The following is a 10,786-nucleotide window of genomic DNA, read 5'->3' as shown; positions in this document are numbered from 1 at the left end:
ATGGATTACCTAATCACTTCTTTTATTTTTTTCCTAGTTAATTTAATTTAATTTTTATTATTATTATTTTTTTTTGGCATTTCACGGCATGTTTTAATCGTTTTTTACTACTATTCCCAATTATTTACATCAATCTGGTGGGGTTCTTTCTTTGCATGATAAATGCTTATCATTTTATTTGGCATTTCATTGTGCACAGCACATACATCACGACATGGGTCAGCACCTGTATAAAACCAGACAGATGCTGCAACAGTGTGTAAATATGGAAACCACAAATCCCCATCACAGCAACGTGGAGACTTTACAGTATTTTAAAGTTACATTGACATCCCTGTATGCATCGTGCATGACCTGCTGAGGAAATATATATAGAAGTGGTCAAGGGCAATCAAATTCTGTGCCTAAGACATCGTATTCCTTGAAAATTTAACTGGGCTCTGAGATATCTCATAATAATTTAATGCATTTAAGACAAGCATGGTTTGTCACTACATTAAATAGAAAAAGTCCACGCATCGTGCCCCCCATTACCCTTCTCAAACAGCCTGAAGACATGTAAGAAGCATTACTTGTCCTCAACACTGCTGGAGTCTAGGGCGTGGCTTAAAAATTTAAGAAGTCTGATTATGTTGTAGAAACAGCAGTTCAGGATGTGTGGTCCTGTCTTAGTGGCTTCTTTCTATTAGGCCTTGGTTAAGAATAGTATTTTGAGTCGATGATTTGCATTCAAACACAGAGTTTTCAAAAGGAATGTGAAAGACAAAAACTCCAATCAGATTTTCCAGTCTTGCTGTCTGTAGACTCCCATAAAGTTAATTCGGGAGACAGTTCAGAAACATCCTAGGAGAGTATTAAGGTCTTGACGAAACATTCAGAGCATTTCGGGTAGCAAGCTAAGGTCATTTTGTATAAACTCTAAAAAGTCATTCATTAAAATTAAATCTTTGCCATCACCTCAGAACTTTTTTTAAACATCATCGACCCTGCCTCTTCCATGGCTGTCTCAATGACAGGGGTTACATTTGTAAAATATATAAAGAAAAATATAAGGTTACTTGGTGACCGTATAGTGCACTCTAACAGCTGTCTGCAAATATTTTCACCATGATTGCCCTTACTAAAAGTAAATCACAGGGTAAAGATAGCTCAAATGTGACAAGGTTTGAATGGGATGCACTGATGCTATCTGCAATCCTTTTTGGCTACATATGGAAAAAAAGCCACTTGGGATGTGGAACTCCTGCACCCAGTCTGAGCTTTCTGCAGACTTGGCCAGTGGTTTTAGGGCTAATGAGGTAGATGTTAAATGCACTGAAGCAGGGAATGCATCAGAAAGCAGCAGGCTCCTCCACGCAAACACTGCACCGAGTGTTTCTATACAATTACACAGACATTTCACCTAAAAATAATGGCTACTTCTAGTCCCAAGCTCCCCAAGCACAGGGAAACCTGTTTGGGGGCAGGGTTGGTTTGTTTGTTTTATAAAAATACATTCTGTTACATTGTCAGAAGTACCGGCTATCACAAATGATACTCCATCACTGGTTTCTTAGTGGTGTTTGCAAATACAGTATCTCATCCATCTTTAGAGTTCTGGCAAGTCACTGATTTCTTTCTGTCCAATGTATGAAATAGCTTTGTCTTTTCCAATGGCCACAGCAATGTGGGCTGTGGCCAATCCGAAAAAGGAAAACAGGAGTTTATAAAGTTGTCCAAGGGTCTCTCCCATCTGGTAGACGGAGGAAGATTGACTACAGGAAAGTTCAAAGGTCAGTCTTGGCAGATCTAAAAACAGTGGCAGTGAGGGCTCGACACTGCACTTTCTGTACCCGCAGTAAACCGATATGTCCCGACTAGTAGCAACAGAGCACAAAAGGAGTGGGCCTCCGGAGGATGCTCAGATGAGGAGCCAAGACCCGGAGCTCCATTCGCTGGTTTCCAAAGCCTCAGGCAGGCATTTCCAGACAGAGGGATGGGCTCCTGGCCATCCCACAGGGGGATGGCACAAAACAGGATTGACCTTGGGATCTAATGTCACCATTTTTTAAAACACGGATTAGCAGCACACTCGTGACATTTTTTTGCCAAGTTAAATAAATCCAATGGTAAGGTTCTCCCACCATTGCACCAGAAAAGTCAGAGTTGTTTATGTCTTTTTTTTTCCAGAAAAATACAAAACACACCCACAGAACCATAAATAATTTGGTGGCAATATATACACATTTAAATAATTAATTTAAATATCTTACACCTACTGTTGCATTCAACTCTCCATCTGAAGAAAGTGTACCAAGGCGACCCTGGGTGCTCCCCTCCCGGGGGTTTCCTGAGGCTGAGACTGGGGTCGTCGGGAAAGTTACAGCCGGGGCAGGAAGTGGGTGACCTTCATGGTGGGTGACACTCGGTTACCTGTCTTGGTCTTCCCATTCTTGCTCAGGGCGATGAACATGCTGGGGTACTTGTGGGACTCATAAGCGTTGTAGTTGTTAGGAAGGAGTATCTCCTTGAACTTGCACTCATCAGTGAAGAAAGGCGAGCCATAGAGCTCGCCCCTGCTACTCATGGCCACGAAGAGCCGGCTGGCTACACCGCAGATGCTGACCATACCGCGCTCCACCGGGGAGAGCTCCAGCAGACTGTCACTGGTGTCAGTGTGCACGCCGCGGATGCGGCCGACAGAGAGGACCTGGAGGTGGAAGAGGATGCCGACGTTGCAGTACAGACACCGAAGCCGCTTGATGCCCAGCAGGTAGTCGCCGGTGCCGCTCTGGACGGCCACCTCCTTGGGCTGCGCTGCCACTGGCAAACGGGCCAGTGAGAATGCCACCAGGCTGTCCCAAACGCGCTCGAGCTCTGCCTCCAGCGTGCCGTTGGGTGCGGTGGGCGCGGTGGCGGCCCCCCCACCCCCGCCCGGCCAGCCCAGGGCGCCAACAGTGCCAGAAAGACAGCCAGGAGCAGCGCCACGGCGGCCGTCCCGGGCCCCGACATCCCGGCCCGAGGGCCGCGCGTCTGTCAGGTGGTCAGTGTGCCCGGGAAGCCAGAGGCCGAGCTGTGCCTGCGGTGGCCAGCGGTAACACACGGCTGGGTTCGCAACCGAGGGAGAGCAAGAGGCCTAGTTAATTTTATTTTTATTTAACTTTATCCTACTATTTCTATCTATGGTATTATTTTTTTCTCTCTTTTTTTATTATTAAATCATAGCTGCGTACATAGTGCAATCGCCTGTACTCATTCTAAGATGCACCATAGATGTGGCCCCGCCCATTATCCTCCCTCCACCAAAACCTCCCCCCTCCCTTCCCCTTCCTTGGCCCTTTCCCCATAGTCTTGTGCTATAGTTGGGTTATAGTCTTCATGAGAAAGCTATAATTTAGCTTCATAGTAGGGCTGAGTACATTGGATACTTTTTCTTCCATTCCTGAGATACTTTGCTAAGAAGAATATGTTCCAGCTCCATCCATGTAAACATGAAAGAGGTAAAATCTCCATCTTTCTTTAAGGCTGCATAGTATTCCATGGTATACATGTACCACAATTTGCTAGTCCATTTGTGGGTCGATGGGCACTTGGGCTTCTTCCATGACTTAGCAATTATGAATTGGGCTGCAATAAACATTCTGGTACAGATGTCTTTGTTATATTGTGACTTTTGGTCTTCTGGGTATAAACCTAGTAAAGGAATTCTAGGATCGAATGGCAGGTCTATTTTTAGGTCTCTAAGTGTTCTCCAAACATCCTTCCAGAAGGAACATATTAGTGGGCATTCCCACCAGCAGTGTAGAAGTGTGCCCTTTCCTCCACATCCACGCCAACATTTCTGGTTTTGGGATTTTGTTATGTGGGCTACTCTTACTGGGGTTAGATGATATCTCAGAGTAGTTTTGATTTGCATTTCTCTGATGATTAAGGATGATGAGCTTTTTTCATGTGTTTGTAGATTGTGCGTTGGTCTTCTTTAGAGAAGTTTCTCTTTAAGTCCCTTGCCCACCCTGAAATGGGTCACGCGTTCTTTTCTTGCTAATAACTTTGAGTTCTCTGTGGATCCTGGTTATTAGACCTTTATCGGAGGTATAACCTGCAAATATTTTCTCCCATTCTGAGGGCTGTCTGCTTGCTTTACTCACTATGTTCTTGGCTGTGCAGAAGCTTTTTAGTTTGAACAGGTCCCAGTAGTGTATTTTTGATACTGCTTCAATTGCCTGGGGAGTCCTCCTCATAAAATATTCGCCCAGACCAATTCCTTCAAGAGTTTTCCCTGCACTTTTTTCAAGTATTTTTATAGTTTCATGTCTTAAGTTTAAATCTTTTATCCAGTGAGAGTCTATCTTAGTTAATGGTGAAAGGTGTGGGTCCAGTTTCAATCTTCTACAGGTTGCCAGCCAGTTTACCCAGCACCATTTGTTAACTAGGGAATCTTTTCCCCACTGAATGTTTTTAATTGGCTTGTCAAAGATCAAATAATGGTAAGTAGTTGGATCCATCTCTTGGTTCTCTGTTCTGTTCCAGACATCTACTTCTCTGCTTTTGTGCCAGTACCATTCTGTTTTGATCACTAACAATTTATAGTACAGTCTCAGGTCTGGTAGCGTGATTCCTCATGCTTTGTTATTATTGCTCAGTAATGTTTTGGCTATTCGAGGTTTTTTCTGATTCCATATAAAATGAAGTATTATTTTTTCAAGATCTTTAAAGTATGACAATGGAGCTTTAATAGGAATTGCATTAAAATTATATATTGCTTTCGGCAGTATGGACATTTTAACAATGTTGATTCTTCCCAGCCATGAGCATGGTATGTTTTTCCATCTGTTAACATCTTCGGCTATTTCTTTTCTTAGAGTTTCATAGTTCTCTTTGTAGAGATCTTTCACATCCTTTGTTAGGTATACTCCCAAATATTTCATCTTCTTTGGCACTACTGTGAAAGGAATAGAGTCCTTGACTGCTTGTTCGGCTTGGTTATTGTTGGTATATATAAAGGCTACAGATTTATGGGTGTTGATTTTGTAGCCTGAGACATTGCTATATTCCTTGATCACTTCTAAAAGTTTTGTAGTAGAATCCCTAGTGTTTTCCAGATATACGATCATATCATCTGCGAAGAGTGAAAGTTTGATCTCTTCTGACCCTATGTGGATACCCTTAATCGCCTTTTCTTCCCTAATTGCAATGGCTAAAACTTCCATTACAATGTTAAAGAGCAATGGAGACAATGGGCAACCTTGCCTGGTTCCTGATCTAAGTGGAAATGATTTCAATTTAACTCCATTCAATACGATATTGGCTGTGGGTTTGCTGTAGATGGCCTCTATTAGTTTAAGAATGTCCCTTCTATACCAATTTTCTTAAGTGCTCTGATCATGAAGGGATGCTGGATATTATCAAAAGCTTTTTCTGCATCAATTGAAAAAATCATATGGTCTTTATTTTTAAGTTTGTTTATGTCTTGAAGTACATTGATAGATTTATGTATATTGACCCAGGCTTGAGACCCTGGGATAAATCTGACTTGGTCATGGTGTATAATTTTTTTGATGTGTTGTTGGATTCTGTTTGTTAGGATCTTATTAAGTATTTTAGCATCTATATTCATTAGTGATATTGGTCTATAATTTTCTTTTCTTGTTGGGTCTTTCCCTGGTTGGGGGATCAAGGTGATGCTTGCTTTGTAGAATGTGCTGGGTAATATTCCTTCTTTTTCTATATTTTGGAAGAGGTTTGGTAGTATAGGTACTAGTTCTTCTTTTAATGTTTGGTTGAATTCTGACGTAAAGCCATCTGGTCCTGGACTTTTCTTTTTAGGGAGATTTTGTATAGTTGATGCTATTTCAGAAATTCATATAGGCCTGTTCAACATTTCCACTTCATTCTGGCCAAGTCTTGGTAGGTGGCGTGCTTCCAGGTATTGGTCGATTTCTTTCAGATTTTCATATTTGTGAGAGTAGAGTTTCTTGTATTTGTTAAGGATTTTTTGAATTTCTGAGGGGTCTGTTGTTATTTCATCATTACCATTTCTGACTGATGAAAATAGACATTTTACTCTTTTTTTTCCTGGTTAGGTTGGCCAAAGGTTTATCTATTTTATCGATCTTTTCAAAAAATCAGCTTTTGGATTTATTGATCTGTTGTATAATTCTTTTGTTTTCGATTTCATTTAATTCTGCTCTGATTTTGGTTATTTCTTTTCTTCTGCTGCATTTGAGGTTGAAGTGTTCTTCTTTTTCCAGTTGCTTGAGATGTTCTGTTAAGTTATTGACTTCCTCTCTTTCCGTTTTCTTGAGGAAGGCTTGCAGTGCTATAAATTTCCCTCTTAGGACTGCCTTTGCAGTATCTCAGAGGTTCTGGTAATTCGTGTCTTGATTGTTGTTTTGTTCCAAAAATATGGTGATTTCCTTCTTAATCTCGTCTATAACCCATGTATCCTTCAGCATAAGGTTGTTTAGCTTCCATGTTTTTGTATGGGTATGCAGGTTCCTGTTGTTATTTAGTTCAACTTTTATTCCATGATGGTCTGAGAAGATGCAAGGGATAATTTCTATTTTTTTAAATTTGCTGAGGTTAGATTTGTGGCCTAGGATGTGGTCGATTTTAGAGTATGTTCCGTGGGCTGATGAGAAGAGTGTGTATTCAGTTTTTTGGGGATGAAATGTTCTGTAGATGTCTGTTAAGTCCAGATGTTGAATGGTTGAGTTTAAATCTAAAATTTCTTTGCTTAGCTTCTTTTTGGAGGATCTATCCAGGACTGCTAAAGGGGTGTTAAAATCTCCAACTACTATGGAACTGGAGGAAATCAAGTTGCTCATGTCTGTTAGAGTTTCTCTTATAAATTGAGCTGCGTGGTTTTTGGGTGCATAAATATTAATAATTGAGATCTCATCGTATTGAATATTACCTTTAACAAATATGAAGTGTCCATCCTTATCGTTAATTATTTTGGTTGGTTTAAAGTCTATTGCATCTGCGAACAGGATTGCAATGCCTGCTTTTTTCTGCTTTCCATTTGCCTGGAATATAGATGACCATCCCTTCACCTTGAGTCTATATCTGTCTTTTAATGTAAGATGCGATTCTTGGATGCAGCAGATATCTGGCTTGAGTTTTTGTATCCAATCAGCCAACCTGTGCCGCTTTAGAGGACAATTTAAACCATTCACATTAATTGAGAGTATTGCTAAGCCTTTCGAGAGACCGGTGGACATTTTTAATCCTTTTGCGACTGTAGAAGTTGGAATTTGATCAAAAATTTTTTGGGTGGGTTTACTTTTGTGATGGAGAATTACTCTGGTCTTTATGGAGGATAGGTCTAAGAATGTCCTGGTGAGCTGGTTTAGTTGTGGCAAATTTCTACAACATGTGAATGTTGTTGAAGTATTTAATTTCTCCGTCATAAATGAAGCTCAGTTTAGCTGGGTACAGGATCCTGGGTTGAAAGTTATTTTGTTTTAGGAAATTAAAAGTTGATGACCATCCTCTTCTAGGTTGAAAGGTTTCAGTAGAGAGATCTGCAGTTATTCTGATATTCTTCCCCTTGTAGGTAATGGTTTTGTTTCATCTGGCAGCTTTCAGAATTTTCTCCTTCATGTTAACTTTAGTGAAATTGATTATGATGTGTCTGGGGGATGTCTTATTTGGGTTGAGTCGTGCTGGAGTTCTGAAACTGTGTGCTATCTGAATTTCATAATCTCTTGGCATGTCTGGAAAGTTCTCCTTCATAATCTCATGGAGAAGTGACTCTGTGCCTTGTGAATCCACTTCGTCACTTTCGGGGATCCCTATAAGATGAATATTGGTTTTCTTCAAATTATCCGAGAGCTCTCTGAGAGAGTGGTCTGTTTTTGCTCTCCATTACTCTTCTTCTTTGAGGGTTTGGGAACATTCGAAAGCTTTGTCTTCAATGTCAGAAATCCTTTCTTCTGCTTGCTCCATTCTCTTCCTGAAGGATTCTACTGTGTTTCTCAGATCTTTGAGGGATGCAACTTCTTGTCTCAATGTGTCAAAATGTTTGGTCATTTGGTCTTTGAATCCGTTGAATTCTTGAGATAACTTTTGGAAATCTAATTCGATCTTATTTGCTATCCAGATCCTGAATTCAATTTCTGACATCTCAGCTATTTGTTTGTGCATGGGGTCTTGTGTTGTGTCTGCCCCATTGATCCTTGGGGGAGTTGATCTACTCTGATTATTCATATTGCCAGAGTTTTTCTGTTGATTTCGCCTCATGTTTGTTTTTCACCATTGCTTCTGGCTGTCCTCAGAGTTGGGGAGGTGTCTCTCCAAGATTAGACCCCAGTGGGATCACTCTATTGTTGCTGGATCTTTGTAGGGAGTGACCCTGTACTCTGGGGCTGCTCTAGCTAGGGATTTCTGGTTGTGGAAGCAGCTCCGGTTTGTGACACACCCAGATCCAGCAACAGGGCTGGGGGTGTTGCACATGGTTCTGGGAGTGCCAGGCGCCCAGTGACTTTGGCACAGAGAGCCCAAGGCTCCAGCAGTCTCTGGCCAGGAGAAGAGCTCTGCGCAGAGGCAGGGAGGGCTCCAAAGGGCACGCAGCTACCAGAGTCCCTGTCCAGATTAACAGGCTAGTGTGGAAGCTGGGAGGACACAGGAGGAAGGACGCAGGGTTGTGTGGCTCCCTAGCTCCTGGTCAGGGAATGTGGAGATCCGGTGGGTGCGGGTCACTGGTCAGGGGTTGCTGCACATCACTTATGGAGGTCTGGGCATTGCCAAGCCCAGGAGTTTGAGGTTGCTATGAGCTGTGACGTCACGGCACTCTACCCAGGGCAACAGCCCAAGACTCCAGTGTGCCAAAACCGTCTCACTCTGCCCCTAAGGATTAAGGCTGTAAGGCAGCTCGGTCCTGCCTTTAGACTGTTCAGTCAGTAGGTTACTTTGACCTGCCCAATCCTTGCTCTGAGACCCTGAGGGCAGAGCTTGCTGTGGCAGTTCTTTCACAATGGCTTCCTGTGCCCAGCTCAGTGGCTCAGTCTGGGGCCCCAGACAATGCCCAAAGTTCTCCACACTTCTGCTCAATCTTTCCCCAAGGCAGTTCAACTGAGTGCCAAGTCCAAGAACACCGAAACAGCTCACAGGTAAGGCCTTTCCGGTTTGCAGTCTCACTGCTGCTTGTACTTATGGTTGCCAGCGTGATTAGGTCGATCGAACACACGCAACCACTTGCCAGTTTTCCACTGTTTTTGTCCTCCTCTTGGGGTCCAGAAGTCCCTTGCTGGCTCCCTGTATCCTCAAAGGGATGATTATAGGCAGATCCCACCGGCCAGAGATGCCTAGATTCTTGTCTCCCCAGACTTACTGTTCCCAGTTGCAGGGAAGCTGTTATTTGGCCGCCATCTTTAATCTCTCCCTAATCACTTCTTAATGGTTCCACCTCTTAATACCATTGCAGTGGCAATTAAATTTAAACTTTTAATTAAAGTTTTGGAGGGAACATTTAAGATGTAAGCACTACTGTACAGGGGTTATGAGATGACAGTCATTAGCAATGGAAGATTTGATCTGTGCCTCTCAAATAACTTATTAAGAATAGGATAAAGGAAGTTTTTGCCAATGCTTTAAAAATATTAAACATAATAAGTGAAAATGTTTTCAGTAAGTACAAAATGGAGGAGCAGATTTGAGACACTTGAAAATAAGTGAAAAAGGAAATTTGTGTTTTTTTGTATAACTTTTTCTCTTTAAATTTGATATTACTCCTGGAAAAATTTATTTTTAAAAGAGTAACTTTATACAGTATTACTGAAGTCAATTTCCAAGGCAAATTGTGAGGAACAATTTTCCTGTCACTTGTTACCAAGGCACCTGTACTTCCACTGCTGTGAGATTATTTCAAGGTGAAAGGTGAGAAGAAATGTTCCTTACTGTTTATTCAGCTGGGATGTCAGTATTGGTAATCTCAGTCACTATGGTATTTGAGCCTGTTGGCTCTGAAAGGATTTACTCTTTTTCACAAAGAAAGAGCAGAATGGTGGTGGCAAAGATAAAAAGAAATGAGATTTGAGAAAAGTAGATTTCTGTGTCCACAAAATAGCTTTTTATTCATGAAAGCTTTAATGGGAATTAGTAGTATTGTTTCACATAAAGGGCTAGATTAACGTAGTGCCATGAAAGGTAGATGCATTTATAGTTTAAAAATTTATACTTCTCTGTGACATCCTTTGGTGAATTAAAAAAATCAGACATGGGTATAAAGCTATTTCTAGTTAATATTAAAACACTTCTATTTTACATTTATAAAAGCATATGTAGATTTAATTTAAATATTATACCTAGAAGGACCCTTTTATATGCCTGAGGAAATTCAATCTCCTGTTGTTTGATTATAACTTCTGAAAATGATGGTAGAAGACAAGCTTTTATGTGTGTTGGGGGGTTCATTTCATATACACTGGAGAAGGTACAATGAACAAGAGGATATAACATCAGCTATCTTGGAATTTTTCATACTTAGAGAAAATTCCTTTAGAACTAAATAGATCTTATTTTTATTTTAATTATCTAAGATGGTGGAGGTAGGGCTTGGCGCTTGTAGCAGAATGGTTATGGTGCCAGCCACATGCACCAAGGCTGGTGGGTTTGAACCTGGCCCCATCCAGCTAAACAACAATGACAACTGCAACAAAATATAGCTGGGCATTATGGCAGGTGCCTGTAGTCCCAGCGGCTTGGGAGATTGAGCAAGACAATCCCGTAAGTCAAAGAGTTTGAGGTTGCTGTGAGCTGTGACGCCAAGGCACTCTACCAAGGGCGACATAATGAGATTCTGTCT

General features: G+C 41.5%; 1 pseudogene; it reads right to left on the bottom strand.

Moving 5' to 3' along the window:
* Nucleotides 1–2,359: 2,359 nt before the first annotated feature.
* Nucleotides 2,360–2,991, bottom strand: LOC128567701 (fibroblast growth factor 4-like; annotated as a pseudogene).
* Between the last annotated feature and the right edge of the window lie 7,795 nt (nucleotides 2,992–10,786).

The sequence above is a fragment of the Nycticebus coucang genome, chromosome 16, assembly GCF_027406575.1.
Source record: "Nycticebus coucang isolate mNycCou1 chromosome 16, mNycCou1.pri, whole genome shotgun sequence".
Lineage (NCBI taxonomy): Eukaryota > Metazoa > Chordata > Mammalia > Primates > Lorisidae > Nycticebus > Nycticebus coucang.
This window is presented reverse-complemented; position numbering and strand designations above follow the sequence as displayed.